The 16470-nt window shown below is 37.4% G+C and overlaps 1 protein-coding gene across 2 annotated transcripts in view; it reads right to left on the bottom strand.

The window, feature by feature from the left end:
* Window positions 1-16470, bottom strand: part of KIF26A (kinesin family member 26A) — a 195177-nt gene that overhangs the window by 104588 nt on the left and 74119 nt on the right. The gene's annotated exons all lie outside the window — the stretch shown is intronic.

Genomic DNA, 16470 nt, shown 5'->3' on the forward strand with positions numbered 1-16470 from the left:
TAGGTTTATTGGATTTATATGCCGCCCCTCTCCGCAAACTCGGGGCGGCTCACAACAATAATAAAAAACAGTACAGTACACAATACCAAATCCAATGCCCACCCATCCAGTTCCAATTGAAATTAATAATCTCATAAAAAACAGTATATATAATTACAGAAGCAATATATAAGTCTAAGTACTGTTATCATTGCTATTATTTGCAGATATTTTTAATTGAAAATACAACCATATTTAAAAAATTTATAATGAAGGAACCGAAACACCTAATAAAAATTCTAACTTATACTGTTAGCCTCTCTATTGTTATTTGCGTCTCTAATAATAATTAGGAAAATTGTACTACAGACCATCCAACCAACCAAAAGATATCAAAGAATCATAGAATTGGAAGGCATGTTAGATACCAAACTCAGTCAGGAAGGACATGTCCTGATAGTTCATAAATTAAGAATAAACAAGCAAATGTATTTGTAGTTAGTTAGTTAGTTAGTTAGTTAGTTAGTTAGTTAGTTAGTTAGTTAGTTAGTTAGTTAGTTAGTTAGTTATTAAATGTACGTGCCACCCATCTCACCATCACAGCAACCACAGGAGACAATGTAATTTTAGGCTCCATCAACAGAGATTCAGTGACAACATCATGCAAAGTTGCCATACTGCCATTATGCTACTTTAGTCAAATCAAACCTGGAACACTGATTCCAGTGTTTGCCACACGAATCTCAGCGGCCGATTAGGTCCCACAGAGTTGGCCTTCTCCGGGTCCCATGGACAAAACAATGCCACCTGGCGGGACCAAGGGGAAGAACCTTCTCTGTGGTGACCTCAGCCCTCTGGAATCAACTCCCCCAGAGATTTGAACTGCCCCTACCCTCCTCACCTTCTGTAAAATGTTGAAGACTCACCTTTGCTGCCAGGCATGGGGGGATTAATCTCCCTTCCCCTTTTTTGCTGACCTTATTATATTTATTATATTTTTTATTTAGTTGGACTGAGTGTGTATGACTGTGTGGTAGATAAGTTTTTATAATGTATTTTTAAATTAGTTTTTTCAATTTTTTAACATACAAATTTTAACATACAAATCTAATTAATAATAATAATAATAATAATAATAATAATAATAATAATAATAATAATAATAGTCAGCCTATGCAAAGTCTAGGGTGGGGCCTTTTGGCATGATTCTTCTTCCTGCTGAACTGCAAAAGAGAAAGAATGCCTGAATTCTTTGCACTGTACATTTGAAAGCCATTATTTTAATCTCACACTGATTCCATCTGTCTTTTTATAGATAGTATCCAAGTTATCTACATAACTTGGAAAGAAGTTTCTTTGTTAACAACAGCAATAACAACAACACTGGCTCCTGTTTGCCATAATACAAGAAGGATGCTGGGTAACTAAAAAGGTTACAAAGAAGAGCAAAAGAACTGGAAAGCGCTCCGAGATTAAATGTATGAAAAACAGATTTTAAAATGAGTATTATAAAGAAGAGAAGAATAAGGACTGACATAACAGCAATTCTCCATTACTTGAAGGGAGGTGACAATGTCTCCATAGCACCCCCAGCTAAAACCAGAACCAGTTATTTGATATCATTTTATTTTTAAAAATGATTTCAAACCTGAAAGAAGAAGCAATTTCCTGACTGTGGGAGCTATTACATAGTGAAAGAACTTGTCTCCTGTAGTCATAAGTGTTCTTTCTCTGGAGCCTTCCAAAATAGATTGGGCAGCAATTTGCCCAGGATGGTATGAGAACAAGAAACAGAGCTGAACATACACTTCAGAATATCAAAGGTGGTATAAATGAAGCATTGCTTCTCACAGTGCATACAGTTATCTCAGTTTTCTCTTGGTTAGTAAGCTTGTCAGGCTTTCCAATTTCATTAAAAGCCTATTCAACTATTTTTGGCATGAAGTGACAATGGAACAAATCATGAGTTTACATCATGGAAAAGCAGGGCTACTTCCAACTCTAAAAAAATACTATTTGCCGTCAGCCAACTTTCTAATCAATTGCAAAACCTAGATGCATTCAATTAGGACATCTTGGTCATGCATTTTATTTGATGAGGAATTCAAGAAATCTGTGGTTTCTTCTTCTTTGGTGATATGCACACCAAAAAGCTGGTTTAAAAACAGCACATACTACTACTTCCACTGATTGAGTTTACTTCATACTTTATTTCATAGTCAGGGTGAACAGGAGGCTCAGAAAGGATAACGGTGAAATGTATCTCCTTGGACTTGCTTCCCCAACCAATGCTATTATGAAGATTAAATGCAGTTTGGGTATACATCTATAGTTAATACTAATGTTCCCCAACAGACCTATGCAATTTCAAGGGCTCACTTTGAGCTCTTATGTAGTTAACATCTTGCACAGAAAATCACAGGACAGACGAGTGGGTTTTTTTAAAATTGTAGACTGTAGGATTAGAGATGCTTTAATATGATGTAATGAAAGCAGACAAAGCAAATCACCTCTCTTAACTAAGGCTGTTTCCAAAACACCCTTCCAAATTAGCAAACCTTTCCAAAACTTGCAAATACATATAGAATTATAGGGCTGAAAGTAAGCTTGTCAGGCTTTTCAATTTCATTAAAAGCCTATTCAACTATTTTTGGCATGAAGTGTTCAGTTCTGGAGACCTCGCCTACAAAAAGATATTGACAAAATTGAACGAGTCCAAAGACGGGCTACAAGAATGGTGGAAGGTCTTAAGCATAAAATGTATCAGGAAAGACTTAATGAACTCAATCTGTATAGTCTGGAGGACAGAAGGAAAAGAGGGGACATGATCGAAACATTTAAATATGTTAAAGGGTTAAATAAGGTCCAGGAGGGAAGTGTTTTTAATAGGAAAGGGAATACAAGAAAAAGGGGACACAATCTGAAGTTAGTTGGGGGAAAGATCAAAAGCAACATGAGAAAATATTATTTCACTGAAAGAGTAGTAGATCCTTGGAACAAACTTCCAGCAGACGTGGTAGATAAATCCACAGTAACTGAATTTAAACATGCCTGGGATAAACATATATCCATCTTAAGATAAAATACAGAAAATAGTATAAGGGCAGACTAGATGGACCATGAGGTCTTTTTCTGCCGTCAGACTTCTATGTTTCTATGTTTCTAAAGGGACCTTGGAGATAGTCCAACTCCAGACCATCACAGACAAATGATTGTCTAATGTTTTCTTGAAAAATCTCCAGAGATGGAGCGCTCACGGCTCCAGGATGCCATTCCATTGGTTATTTGTTCTCACTGTCAGGAAGTTTCTCCTTGGTTCCATTTTGGATCTGTCTTTCACAAGCTTCCACCCTTTGCTTCTTGTTCTACCCAAAGGAGGTTTGGAGAATAAGTTAACCTCCACCTCTCTGTGGCAAGAAGACATCTATCATGTCACTGCTAATCCTTCTCTTCATTAGGCTAGACATATCTAATTCCCCTAACCATGCCTTGTATGATTTATCCTACAGTCACCTTATCATCTTAGTTGTTCTTCTAGTGTCTCAGTATCTTTTTTTGCATTGTGATGACCAGAATTTCACATAGTATTCCAAGCGTGGTCTCACTAGTGTAGTATAAAGAAGTATTAACACTTCTCATGAACTTGATGCAGCCTAAGATTGTATTGGTGTTTTTGTCAGCTGCAGCAAAATGCTGACTCATATTTAAATGATAGTCCACTAGGATATCTAAATTCCTCACACAGTTACTGCTGTTGATCCAGGTACTGCATATTTAAGTGATGGCAAACCTTTTTTCCCTCGAGTGCTGAAGAAGCGTAGGTGTGCGCTATCGCATATGCGTGAGTGCCCACACCCCTAATTCAATGTCTGGGGCGGGTGAAAACAGCTTCCCAGGCCCCCTGGAGGCCCCCTGGTGGCCGGAAATAGCCTGTTTCCCAACTTCTGGTGGGCCCAGTAGGCTCGTGTTTTGGTCTCCCCAGGTTCCTAAGGCTTCCCTGCTCTCCCCCATCCCCCAGGAGGCTCTCTGAAAGCCAAAAATGCCCTCCCTGAGCCTCTGTGCAAGCTAAAAATCAGCTGGCCAGAACACACATTCATGTTGGAGCTGAGCTAGGCAACAGCTCACGTGCCAGCAGATATGGCTCCATGTGCCACCTGTGGCACCCGTGCCATAGATTCACCATCACTGGCCTTTGATGTGTGTGTGTGTGTGTGTGTGTGTGTGTGTGTGTGTGTGTGTATGTATGTATGTATGTATGTATGTATGTATGTATGTATGTATGTAGGTGTGTGTCAGCGTTCTAAATAGCATCTGAGAAATAAACCAAGTCCCGGTCCAATTCTCTCAATCAGAGCTTGATTTATTTAACAGAACCATGTTAGCTACGCTATTGTCATTCCGATTCTGAGTACTTCCCAGAATCCCACCTAGGTTAAGGTACATCTTACATCCCCCACACCCACAAGTTCATCACCAGAGCCAGTCTGTGTGCAGGGGCTTATCAACTTCCTCTTCTCTTCAGTTGAGGCAGAACAAACGGTGGCCTTGGCTCGGAGAAAGGAATCTTTGGTTGTGTCTAGTAACTTTCCCCTCTGACTACTCACTACCCCTCCCATCCCCCCTTGTGTTGTGTTAGGCTGAACTCTCTAACTCCACATGAAGACTTCGGCCTGACAGTATGCATGTATGTATGCATGTATGTATGCATGTATGCATGTATGCATGTATGCATGTATGCATGCATGCTACAAATGGATTAGAAGGTGATAAAAAAGAAGAAGAAAAAGGAGATATGAGAAACGTTCATATCCCTTTTTCTAAAATTCAAAAGTTATTCTATTATTCATGTATACAAGAACAACATGAGCAGTCATAGGTGTACCAACAAAAAAGAATATTTGTAGCTCAAAGTTGTGGTGTCATGGGTGTCTTGCCTAACACTGACATGCCCTCACTGCTTTCAAGCTGCTCTGGTTACCAATCTGCTTCCAGCTGAAATACAAGATGATAAGTATCAAGCCCTTGGTGACAGCCCCGGCTACTTGAGTGACCTCTGGCCTCCAAATGTTTCTCCCTATGCAGTGAGGTCAGGCAGAATGGGCATGCTCCAGGTCCTGTCAATTAAACAGTGTCACCTGGCAGATCTCAATAAGTCGGTCTTCTCAGTTGCAATGCCTGCCTTCTGCAATGACATCCCCCAGAGGTTCATACTGCTCTTTCTTTAATGGCATTCAGAAAATCATTAAAAATTTGGTTCTTTTCTGAAGCCCCGGGATAGGGTGACAGCAGAGTCCCATGGCGTTTTTGCTCCTTCTTCTAGTGTTTTTCCCTATTAATTGTAAACTACAGTGGTACCTCTACTTATGAACTTAATTTGTTCTGTGACTAGGTTCTTAAATAGAAAGGTTTGTAAGAAGAAGCAATTTTTCCCATAGGAATCAATGTAAAAACAAATAATGTGTGCGATTGTGGAAATCACAGAGAGGGTCGAGGCTGTTTCCTCCCAGGAGATTCCTAGAGAGCCCCCATGGAGGCTTCTCCCCACCTTTTCCGGCCCTGTTTCCTCCCAGGAGATTCCTAGAGAGGCCCCATGGAGGGTTCTCCCTCCTTTTTCCGATTACAGTTTCGGAGGCTCAGGTTTGTAAGTGGAAAATGGTTCTTGAGAAGAGGGGGGGAAATATTGAACACCCAGTTCTTATCTAGAAAAGCTTTAAGTAGAGACGTTTGTAGGTAGAGGTACCACTGTACTCATAATCACTATCAAGTCACGCAGCCTCAAAGCTTAATTAAAATAAATAAAACATATACCACCTGTGTTATTGATAAGCTCCCTTAATGTAGGGCAGCCCCCTCTGGTCGCTATTCCAGTTCTCTGCAAAGTACTTACTGTTGTTGTTTTTAAATTTTCATTACTATATTTGATTGATTTTTTATTTGATTTTATTTTATTGGATTTGTATGCCGCCCCTCTCTGTGGACTCGGGGCGGCTAACAACAGTAGTAAAACAGCATATGACAATCCAATATTAAAACAGTTAAAAACCCTTATTGTAAAACCAAACATACATACAGACATACCATGCATAAAATTGTAAAGGCCTAGGGGGAAAGAGTATCTCAGTTCCCCCATGCCTGGCAGCAGAGGTGGGTTTTAAGACGCTTACGAAAGACAAGGAGGGTGGGAGCAATTCTAATCTCTGGGGGGAGTTGGTTCCAGAGGGTTGGGGCCGCCACAGAGAAGGCTCTTCCCCTGGGTCCCAAGAAGCGGCATTGTTTAGTTGACGGGACCCGGAGAAGACCCACTCTGTGGGACCTAACTGGTCGCTGGGATTCGTGCAGCAGAAGGTGGTCCCTGAGATATACTGGCTATTTAGCAACTAAAAAAAGGAAAAAAGAAAATATACCAGTGAGCAAACTGACAGAACATTAGTTCTGATCCTCAATAAGTATCACAAAGGACCTTTTTCCAAATTTTATGTCTAAATCCAGGCAATCCTAGTTAATACATCTAAGATTAGCATATTCTTCTGCCAAAGTTAGCAGGGAATGAAACTCTTAACTATTTACCGCCCCATTATTCCCTTTCCCTACAGACATGTGCAAACTGTTTACCATATTAGTAAACTGATTTATGAGTTCTGCTGAAAGGTATTTTAATTAGAGCTTTTCATTCACTTTGGAACTGGAGACCTTAGGGGGAAAAGGGCTTTGAAGTTTTAAAGGAAGTTGCTGATATTCAGAGCAAAGGAAGGCCCCACTCAAGCTACCTGCTGAGAGATGCTTTACACCTACAGAGAAAACTAAACTAGACTGGTCATAGCTACCAGCCATTAATTTTTTTTAAAAAGGTGGAAGGGGGATTACTCCTGTGCAAAAGCTGAATCTTGAAACTCAGACTGAAAAGGCTGTAACAATCTTTTGGACATCACACAATATAATTCTGCAGTAATATAAGTACATATTGTAACTGGAGGGGCAGATCTGAAGTTAGTTGGGGGAAAGATCAAAAGCAACGTGAGAAAATATTATTTCACTGAAAGAGTAGTAGATCCTTGGAACAAACTTCCAGCAGACGTGGTTGTTAAATCCACGGTAACTGAATTTAAACATGCCTGGGATAAACATATATCCATTGTAAGATGAAATACAGAAAATAGTATAAGGGCAGACTAGATGGACCATGAGGTCTTTTTCTGCCGTCAGTCTTCTATGTTTCTATGTTTCTAGTGTGGGAAAATGCAATTGTTCTTCCTCCACTAGTGTGTGTTTTCTGTCGAATCACCCTGGTAAACCCAAATATGGGAGGGAGCGTACTGCTTCCTTTTTGCCACTCAGCCCCTCCAGGGGCCATTCAAGACAGTTAATTTTTATAGCCAACAAACTATATTCTATATGTGTAACATATTTTCTCTCTCTGTGTGTGTGTTTGTGCGTATGTAACATATTTTTGCTGATAATGAAAAGGAAGGGAGACTACTATAGATTTATTTTGGGCTTATTTGCCTTCATCAGGTAGCCACACCCTTACTGGGATTTGAACCTGGGGCTCTGCCTTGGATATATATATACTGCTCAAAAAAATAAAGGGAACACTCAAAGAACCCATCCCAGATCTAAATGAATGAGATATGCTCATTGAATACTTTGTTCTGTACAAAGTTGAATGTGCACAACAGCATGTGAAATTGATTGTCAATCAGTGTTGCTTCCTAAGTATACAGTTTGATTTCACAAAAGTTTGATTTACTTGGAGTTATATTGTGTTGTTTAGGTGTTCCCTCTTTTTTTTGAGCAGTGTATATTTGTTTGCATGTATGTATATATGTATGTATGCATGCCTTGGCATATTCAGGTTTCTTCTCATGTAAATTTCAGAGATTCCTAGCCAGGAATCTCTGAAACATACACAGGAAGAAACCCAAATATGCCAAGATATATATACCTGTACCCGTGAAAATCTATGAAAACACACACACACACACACACACACACACATACATATACTATATATATATATATTGAACAAACTAACAGAAGAGTAAATGCATGTGTTGCAGAACATAAGAATGTATATATGTATATATATATATGCATGTAACATATTTTTACTGATAATGAAAAGGGTCTCTCTCTCTCCATATATATATATATATATATATTTGTTTTCTACACACATATATATATATATATGTGTGTGTGTGTGTGTTTGTGCGTGTGTAACATATTTTTGAAAAAAAAGTCTCTCTCTCTCTCTCTCTACAGGTATATATATATATATATATATATATATATATATATATATATATATAGAGAGAGAGAGAGAGAGAGAGAGAGAGAGAGAGAGAGAGAGAGACTTTTTTCATTATCAGCAAAAATATGTTACATGCATACATGCATACATACATACATACATACATACATACATACATACATACGGATATACATACACACATACAGATATATATAATCATTCCTATCTCAAATGTCTTGATTCATCCAAAATCTCCCATGTCACATATAAACTATGATAATATGCATCTTATCCTAAAATACATTTATTATAAGAAAACAATAGGTAGTCCTTGACTTACAACCACAATTGAGCCCCAAATTTATGTTGCTCGGTGAGGCAGGTATTAGGTGAAGGTGCCTTATTTGATGTCCTTTCTTACCTCAATTGTTAAGTGAATCACTGCAATTGTTAAATTAAGTTTCACAGTTCTTGAGTGAATCTAGCTTCCCCACTACCTTTGCTTGATGGAAGGTCATAAATGGTGATTGCATGACCTCAGGACATAGCAGCTGTCATAAATATGAATGAGTTGCTAAGCGTCTGAATTTTCCTCACATGACTATGGGGAACCTGCAATGGTCGTAAGTGTAAAAAACTGTCAGAGGTCACTTTTTTTCACTATCGTAGCTTCGAACAATCACGAAATGAACTGTTGTAAGTTGAGGACTACTTCTCCCATTACACCATATAAAAACGTTTCTGTTGCATCTCTGTCAACTGAATGCATACTTATCAGGACAAAATAAAAATGATTTTTGGTTTTCCAGACATAACATGCATCCACTGAACAGGTCTCTTTATTGGGGCATTCTTCTGCACACAGAAGACATGGAGGTTCACTACCATATTTCTTCAGCAGAGGAAAATCTTTCTAAATAACCATTCATAAAGCACTGGACATGTCAGCCTATGATTAAGCCAAAGGCAAGCATGTAGCAGAGCTGCACTTGCTCTTATTTGATACTTGAAATGCCTTGGCCCTTACTTCTATTTTTGGAGTCCCTCTTCGATTTCCATACCAAGAAGCAACCAGTAGTCTTCAGTAAGTGTAACTCAATATGTTATGGAAAATAGCCAGCATGTATATTAGTATAGTGAAGAAGACTGAGTTGTTAAACTTTTCAGAAACAAAATAGTAGCCAGTAAACCCAGGGAATATCAGATGCAGCAAGGCTCACACAAATATACTGCTCAAAAAAATAAAGGGAACACTCAAAGAACAGATCCTAGATCTGAATGAATTAAATATTCTCATTGAATACTTTGTTCTGTACAAAGTTGAGTGTGCACAACAGCATGTGAAATTGATTGTCAATCAGTGTTGCTTCCTAAGTGTACAGTTTGATTTCACAGAAGTTTTATTTACTTGGAGTTAGGTATATTGTGTTGTTTAAGTGTTCCCTTTATTTTTTTGAGCAGCGTATATCCTTTCTGCCTTGCCCATAAGCTGTTTCCTAAAATACTTAGTCTTCCTAAAAACACCAAGGTCTTGACACAAGGGGAAAAGGGGGTGGGTGGAGAGACTTAAAAGGTCCAGTGTATCAAAATATCTAACTCACCACCAAATGATCAGATAGCAGCAAGGATGGATCTTTATGCCAGATCTGTTAAAATATTCATAGTTCACCCTCTTATCAGTGAATCTCAGGGCACAATAAAAATCAGTAACACAATAAAAACACAACAGTAACAATAAAACCAACTACTTTCATATTAACTGCCTTCCTGGTATGCTCTTTTTCATTTTAAGTGTTATTCAACGAAATTCTCCACTTTATACTGTTTCAGTGCATTGCTTTGGGCTCCCTCGAGAAGAAAAGCAAGGCACAAATAGAATTATTGAAATAAACAAATGTTGAAATGCTTAAGGCTAAGGGCATTAAAGTAATTATCTCATGATTCAATATATAGATATATATATATAGCACGGTGAGCTATGGCCACTAAAAATATGCACACCCCTCTACTTTGAGTAAATCACTCCATCTTTCCTCTGAGCTAGAGTAAAACTGTCAGTGTTAGTCTGGCCATAGGAAATCATGCATTACATAATCCAAGAATCCTAATTAAAGCAGTTCCTTCCTTCCTTCCTTCCTTCCTTCCTTCCCTCCCTCCCTCCCTCCCTCCCTCTTTTTCTTCTTCTCACTCACTGTTCTCAAATAATGCATTTTTCCAGAAGTGGGGTATACAGAAAAACCTCTCAGCTGATTTTAATATTAAAACAGGAATATATTGGGAACCATGCTCTCACAAATGAGCTGCTAATGCATTTAGGAAGACTCAAGTGTTCCGGAATGGGAGAAAGCACAATCCAGGACTGCAATTTTAAAAAGCAGTTGAGAAGGAATAGCGATTATCTAGCCAAGTCCTCAAAATAGCTAAGAAATATTGCAAGTCCGCTGCAAAATGCTCTATAATTCTAACTCCTTAAACTGTGGATCCCAATTGAATGGAAAACCATTTACGGGACCGTCTCTTGCCACATACCTCCCAGAGACCAATGAGAGCACACAGAGTTGGCGGGACCATGGGGGAGGGCCTTCTCTGTGGCCGCCCCAGCCCTATGGAACCAACTACCCCCTGATATCCGTACTACTCCCACATTACTAGCCTTCCATAAGGCCACAAAGACCTGGCTTTGCCGGTAGGCCTAGGGGACCATGAACTAACAATTGACAAGGCCACACTGTATGAACGATATGTATGTATGGGATTATGACTGTTTTATAATTAATGGGTTTCTTTTTTAATACGGGTTTTATAGTTTTAGATTATATTAGACTTTTTTAATTGTTCTATATCTATTTGTATTCTATTAATATTATTATTATTGTAAGCCGCCCTGAGTCCTTTAGGATTGGGCAGCATAGAAGTCAAACAAACAAACAAACAAATAAATAAATAAACAAACAAACAAACAAACCAGTAGACTAAAGGGAACAATCCACAGACTTAGGGAAGGCTTGAGCTACCTTGATTGGCAGAGAGGCAGACCCAGAGACAAAGCAGAATGAAATAGAGTGGCTGGAATCCAAGAACACTTTTGGCTGTATCAATCACACAATGTAATCCTATCTGTAACATTTTTTAAAAAAAATCTATAAAGAAGATTAATGTCTGGGAGACAAACTCTCATCTTCTTTTTGGCATGCTAGTTTTCAATATGCAAAAAAAATGTATTTTGTCTGGAGGGGGTTTTGGTTAGATAGACTCCTGAGGTGTTCTACTTGGGGAAAATAAGCCTCAGTTTATAGGGCTGTTTATAAAACCAAGCTAAAATATGCAACATCAATATAACCACACACACACCCCGGCGTTCTCCAGGGGGAGCATCCCCCTTTCCCAAAGCAGCCAAGCATATGCCTCTGGAACATAAAGATAGCATGTGAGGATATGCAAAGAGATCCCTATTTTCCAGGAGTATTACTTCCTCAATAAGTTGTATAATCCCTTTAAAATAATCACCTTTTGTTTCTGCTCTGTAATAATAAAATAACGAGAGGCAAGGGCCCTTTCTCCAGCTGTTCCAACCCTCTACCCTGCACCTTGGCTCCCATGGAGGCCCCAGCTGTATAGGGTGATTACTTTTATTTTCCCACTTGGTGCAACAAAAACACCTGGATAATGGATGGGCGTAAAGGAAACACAAGTTAGTGTTAGAAACATCAAATGTGACTTTAAACATTCAGCCAGCCCTGTTAAAGACATTTTATTGCCTGGTGACAATCCTTGCCCCCATCATCTTCCCACCATCACCAGGAATTCTTCACCTTAACAGCCTGACCTCCATATAAAACCTTATATGGAAGTGACACCCTCCAGTTTTACACAAGGAAGACATTAAAATCTGCAACAAATGCTATCAAAGGTGCTATAAGAAAGAGAAGGGGGGGGCTGGGAAAAAGAGGAAGCCAATGCAAAAGAAGAATAAAAGAATAAAAGGGGAAGCCTACACATATTGTTGGGGAATAATTCTGCACTTAACTATGCTTTGAAAACTATGAAAGGATTTATCTTCCTTATGCTGTTACTGAAAATACATCTCACAGCAGGATGCAGTGAACTTTTGGCCTACCATTTAACAATTCTAACAGAATTTTCATCTGTACTCATCTAGTATCTGGAGATCATCAATGGTTTTCAGATAGATATGATCAGTGGTGGACTCCTACAGGTACGGTCAGGTACGCAGTACCGGTAGCAAAATTTTGATATTTTTTCCTTTTTTTTCCCTTCTGGACTCTGGGTATGTTTTTCCTATCTCAGTAAATGAGGTTGAATGTGTATAATTTTAGAAGAGGTGTGTGTGTGTGTGTGTGTGTACATACACTTTATATAGTAAATAATCAGAGGTGGGCTGCTGCCCGGAGGGGGGGGGAACACAGTGGGGTAGCGAAAATTGATCTCCATCCTAGAACACCCAATTTGCATTGAAAGATGTTGAAATAAAATGCATAAGCCACGCCCACAGTGTGTTAGTAAAAATTTTGGTAGCCCATCACTGGATATGACATGAAAATACAGGCTAGACATGATTCTCTGGGATCTACCACTGAGCTACGTTTCTTCCTGTTTGTATCAGTAAAAAAAATTGATGTGATTGATATACGAGGATTGCTACATCTCTGTAGAAAGACTGTTTCAGTCATATTTAAGTGAGGACATGGATAGTTTATCTGTGGCTCTGGCAGTAGAATCTAATAATAAGCGCAAGAGCAAGAGATTGATTATACTGTAATGACTTGCCTCCAGAAGTTGTGTGTGAGCTCTAACACTGGAAGCTTTTAAGAAGAGATTGGACAGCTATTTGTTTAAAATGGGGTATAGGATTTCTTTCCTGAGCTGGGGGGATGGGCTAGAAGACTTCCAAAGTCCCTTCCAACCTTGTTATTCTCTTATTGTGTTATTCTATAGAACACAATTAAGCTTTCTGCTTTCATTTCACCCTGCCCCATGTTACCTGACTCATGAGAAAAGAAACAAATGGCTGACCAACCATTAGATAACTGTTGTTTTTTTCCTAATAAGTAATATTAAGTATCATAGCTTTCTACAGCACACACACCTAGTAAAAATACACTGCTCAAAAAATAAAAGGAACATTTAAACAACACAATATAACTCTAAGTACATCAGACTTCTGTGACATCAAATTGTCCACTTAGGAAGCAACACTGATTGACAGTCAATTTCACATGCTGTTGTGCACATTCAACTTTGTACAGAACAATTTCAATGAGAATATTTCATTCATTCGGATCTAGGATGTGTTATTTGAGTATTCCCTTTATTTTGTTTTGAGCAGTATGGTATTATGGCTTGTGATCATTAATGATCAGTTACAACATGATGATCACTACATTTCTAATTATCTCCAAATACCCCATGGTGGGAAATTATGAATGATAGTTGACTCTAAAGGACTCACTCTAGCTAGCTAGGGGGAAAAAACCTGACATTTGGGCAAGCAGTTTTCATTCATAACAGCTTCATTTGGTCCCTGGCTGTTGTCTGACCATATCAAATGCCACTGACTGCAAGAGATCAAAACATACACAGGTGACAGCCCTACCCTACCTTAAAACATCTGCGTGTGGCATTCAAATTTCCTTTGGGAAGAAGTTATGAACACTAATTTGGAAACTGTCATTCTTTTTAATCCATGAAAAGACCAAACCATGGTTTTTGGTATGACTCTGGAGAAAGCGTGAAAAATAATATATAATATATTTATTCATTCAAAGTTCTCTGAGTAAGATACATAGATTAAAAACATATCTTACAGATTAAAAATTAAAAATACACATAAAGCAGTAAAAGCAATATAAACCAGCAAACCCCAAAGAAACCCAAAGAAAGCAATGAATTCAATAAACAAGCATTTCAAAATGCTGGGAAAAGGTTGCTCAGATATGAACAGAGAAAGTTAAAGATGTGCTTAAATATTTTCCACTGAACTCTGTCAAACTTTGAAAGGATCAGCTTTGGGTATTCTCATCTATCATGACTACAAATTATGCTGTCCCATAATTTAGGTTGATTGCTTTAGTATCCTATGACTATCACTGAGTGTTGCATCTTTGATTTATGATGATTGTATTTTATGATCATCATTATCCTTTGTTGCTTATATATTCACTGAGAGCTTATACTCTTAAGACAATCACACTTATATAATCAAGAATTCTATTCTATTCTATTTGTATGGCCAAAAATTTAGCTGCTTAACTCAATTTGAGAACTGTAAAAACAAACAAAGTTTGGATAAAAATGTACTTACAGTTCACCAATATAATTCTTAGTGTTTGTAGTATCTAGTAAAGAGTTCTCATCCCTAACAGAATCATTTGTGAGAGTGTTTACATGTACATGTGTGTGAGAGAGAATATTATTAAAGTGGATCATTTATCATTATAAAGCAAAAAGAATCAGCTGACAATTTTGTCATATAGATATCTAAAACAAAAGGTCTTTAAAAACCATCTGGACCACCAACATAAACCAGGAAAAGTAGCAAATGGACAAATCCTAAAAACATTTGAATAGTTCCACCTAATCCAACCAAACTATTTCAAAGTGTGAAATTTCACAAGTAGGTATTCTTAAATACCTACCATCTCACACTGAAAAATCACACTGAAGTACTTTTTCCCACCAGTAAAAGAGGAAAGAAAGGTTGCGATCAACCTTACATAGCTATTTTGTTTTTAATTCATTTTATTTTTTTCAATCAAGCTCTTTTATACACTAAAATTGTTAACAAAATGATCAGCTTAGTATAAGTGTAAATTAGTTTTGTGCATTAAGACCTTAAAAAGATTTCATCAATGTTACCAATGTTGTATGGAATGAGCAAGATTGTTTTCAAAGCAATTTGTAGGCTATTAAACCAAATACACATTCCTTGCAACCTATGGCAGCTACTCAGAGAGTCTGTAAATGTTTCAATTTTACTAGCTTCCTGTTATTCCTAAACCAAAAAGACTATCAATAATTTGGTGATAATATATGGAAAGTGAACTGTACTTGTCTCAATGGGCACAAATTGTGTTAACTACTTCAATCGCTTTTTAAAATGAAAACTTCCTCATAATCAAGTAAAAAGGAAGAGGGGGAGACAGAGAAAAGAGAAAGAAAAGAGAGAGAATGTCATTCATGCTCAGAGAATGCTGTAAAGTATTATGGAGCGCTATATAAATCTAAGTACTATTGCTATTCCTAACCCAATGGGATTTTTCTGTGAATGATAATAGATAAAGCCATGGTATTTCTGTTATGCAATTTTGCACACAAAATGAATACACAAAACGGTACAAATATATAAAAACAATAAATAAATCAGTAGCTAAAATACAACACAGAACAACTCTATACATATATCTTTACTCAACCATACCTCTAGAGTCACATTTTTAATAAGAAAACATACATTTTTTATCAGACTTTAGATTCTTAGTAGAAATCTACTGTTTAAGTGGACAAATAGAATAAGAAGCAAACGCAAAAAGTATTCTTTATCCTGCCTAAATAATGGAAATCATGCTTTAATCCCAAGAAATAAGAATTGCTGAGCATTGCTAATTTAGATTGATTTCTATGGATTTAAATAGAAACTTTCTTTAAATTGTAGCATATGTTGCAAACCAAGTACTACTAATTTTTATTTTGAAATTGGATCATGTTGAAACCAATATTATTAATACAATCTTATAATGAATGTAAATTATTTCCCAAATTTTTATGTAAGAAATTGTAATGTTTGCATATATGTATGTAGACATATTTGATATAAGTATGTGTACACATGCTATTTTTCTTAATATACACACACTTTCCAGAAAAAAAATCAATGTTAATGACCTTTTAACTTAATTGTCTTCCCTATTTTATGCTGTCCTTACAAAATTAATTTTTACTTAACATGACATACTGCAATATCCATTATAATCCTCCGTATTGATTTAAAAAAAAATTACAGGCAGAAGTCTGCTTCCTGCTATCTAGTCCTTGACAGAAAACAGAACAGTGATCAGAAAAACAGAGGCAATTCAGGGCAATCAGGAAATGAGGAGGATTAATGGTTCCTTTTTTAAAAAGGTTTACCAAATGTATCACACAAGTGGTATCAAAAGGCATTTGTCAATTTTCCCAAGAGAGCAAGAACATCAGTTATTTATCTCAGGGAAGAAGATAGTATA

Source organism: Erythrolamprus reginae, chromosome 1 (assembly GCF_031021105.1).
Source record: "Erythrolamprus reginae isolate rEryReg1 chromosome 1, rEryReg1.hap1, whole genome shotgun sequence".
Lineage (NCBI taxonomy): Eukaryota > Metazoa > Chordata > Lepidosauria > Squamata > Dipsadidae > Erythrolamprus > Erythrolamprus reginae.